The sequence below is a fragment of the Pinus tabuliformis genome, chromosome X, assembly GCF_031772625.1.
Source record: "Pinus tabuliformis cultivar Carrire ecotype Pingquan chromosome X, CPIR1, whole genome shotgun sequence".
NCBI classification, from domain to species: Eukaryota; Viridiplantae; Streptophyta; class Pinopsida; order Pinales; family Pinaceae; genus Pinus; species Pinus tabuliformis.
The window spans coordinates 938,764,507-938,767,411 of NC_142308.1; positions in this window are offsets into that span (position 1 = coordinate 938,764,507).

Below are 2,905 nucleotides of genomic sequence, written 5' to 3' on the forward strand. Positions count from 1 at the left end.
CGATGATATCATGATCGCTAAAAGAAACACTCACCCTATAATTATGAGGACATCCTACCATTTCCTCTATTTTTATAGCATATTCTAGTGCATCATGTAATGTATCAATCTTTTGTTGTGTCAAATTAGTTCTAGTTAACGACAACAAAGCCTTAATAAACCAATCCCTCTAATGATGGGGATCAATAGGATAAGTCAATTTCCTAATTTCATCTTTAATCCACTACATGCACTCTCATGAAGTCTCTCCTTCTCGTTGTTTAATATCCCATAACTCAACTAAACCTTGTTGTTTTGTGTGAGGAAGTTTAAATTCCTTAATAAAATCTCATATAACTAAGTCAAGAGTTTAATACAAATTCAAATCAAACCACTTTATGAGCCATTAAAGTGCTCTATCTCACATAGTTGTTTGGAGCTTAATGATCTTAGAAGCATCAAGCATATGTCTGGCTGTCTAGATGGCTTCACATAGATACCAATGTTTTTCTACATCTTTGTCTCCTCAAACCAAGAATTTAGGTGATCGAGTTAACAATCTTACTACATTCCCACCATTGTTGTTTGGAGAGGAAAAACTAACACAAATCCTTTTGAACCAGGTTGCAAAAAGACTGCAAAGTTCTTTTGAAAACTTCTACTAGGACTATCAAATCCACTAAAGTTACAAATTGCATATTCATTATGAACTTTCTAAAATTTAAAAGTTTTAACTATTTTGGAAAGAAAATTGATAGGACCTTGATAAAGTTCCAAAAGAAGATTAGGGAGAGAACTAGCTAGATTATGCCTTGCAGACTGCTATTTTGGGGGAACAAATCTACTTCAAAGAATAACCACCTCATCAAAAAATGCATATCTTCATCTACAGTAGTACTCTAATCAATTGTCTCAACCAGCTACCTAGGAGTTTCGAGTGTCCATATTCCTTTCAACTCCTGGTGGGATCCACTCTCTCTATGTTGTTCTCATATCAAAACTCCTCTAGCTCCTCCTATTTCACTATAGTGAGATCCTTCTCCTACTTCGTTATTCCGCAAATCCTAGTTGCCCATTCCTCCTACCCACAACCTTAGACTACTTAACACTTTCCTTATCAACTGAATCTCTCCTTTCCTTCTCCTAATCTCTCGCAATTTTTTTTCACACCACTCATCATCTATTTTTCTCCTTCTAAGTACTCAAAAATCTTGAGCCTTTTGCAACTCTTCTGCATCCATAACAACTTTCCTTCATCTTCCGCAACTGAGAAGCATCTCTCCCATAATTCCTATCCCTAGTGCCTATGGTTTTATGCTATCATGTTGGTTTCATGGAATGACAATAACCTCTCTTTGATCACAAGAATTATGATCCATGGGAAAATTTCTTTTAATAATCTTCCCTACAACCCTAAGTTCAATATTTCCTCATATTTGGAGAAATATTGATGATTCTCCACAAAAATTCAATAATGTAACCTTTGAAATTTTCTTGGACCCAAAAGTCAATAGCTCTGGTTAGTTTAGTATCTAACTGGTGCAATGCGACCAAATTAAATGTGGTCAAATTTATGAATATTTGGCCATGACTTACACTTCCTGCTTTAAGCTCCAATATACTTAATCAATTATATAGTTCCTCAAGAAATTTACACCAGAACGCGTACTTATTGCATGTAGGTTTTGCATATAGGATTTCCTCCTTAACCCAATCTAAGTTCTTTTGTCTCAACTAAGCTTGTTGTAAGATAAACAAGTCACATTTCACATACCAGCATTCCTGAATTCTATCCTTGTGAATCCTTGACACCATGATCTAGATCCCCACTTTATCTCAAAGTCATGACAACAAAACCACTTGTTGGCAGAAGAGTTTTGTCGTGTATATGCAGGGTTCATCCATAAGTTGGAAACAAAATATTTTGTCATACTCTAGCAAAATGCTATAATTCTCATTTCTCTGCAAAGGAGAAAAGTCTCACCTGAGGCATGCCAATAATCCTTAAATGTTAGAAGGAAGTTTAGACAATGTTGAGATTCAAATCATTGCATGCATTATCCACGAGATATTTAATTATATAGATATAAATATAAATATATAACAGACTCTCTAATAAAAAATTATAATTTTTTTAAAAGGGAATGCATAACATGACAACATTCAATCCGAGAAAATACAAGTATAAGACTGCAACTCTCCCATTATATTATATCAAGAACCAAGGCATTACAATGTGGATCTGCGAGGACCGTGCAATACTAATTTTATAATTTCATCGTAGTTAGAAAGAAAGGGACTAAATTATATCACAATACATGCAAAGATATTTCAAATCTTATTCTGATATCATGTTGGCGTAGCTCTCTCTCTCTCTCTCTCTCTCTCTCTCTCTCTCTCTCTCTCTCTCTCTCTCTCTCTCTCTCTCTCTCTCCATCTTGATCCATGCAAATTTATATAGATTTTATCCTCTTTCTTGATTCATGCTCGCTTGATCTCATCCAACTTGATCCATTTGAAAAAATCCAGGCATTTTGGTCTATTTTAACTCGATTCTTTCAAACCTGACACCTATACCCTTCTTATGTGGTTTTGGCAAGCCCCAATATAATCACTTTCTTTCTTCGCTTTCCACTTTCTCATTTCCATTCCTGCCTTCTGACTTGTTTTTCCATCTACATTTCATGCTTTTTTTTATCATCTATGTGACTATTTTCCAGAAAATATTGATCAAAAGTATCCAAAATTTAAAGACCCAACACTTTGGTAGATTGGTTGAAAGGATAACTTCTAGGAAAGGATAAATGGTACTCTAAGGATAAGGTATAAGAAAAAAATTCTTTGCTGCATTCAGTAAAATATTTTGGGACAACATGTCTCTAAAAATGGGGATGTATGATCTAGATTTGATCAGTTTATTTTTTTC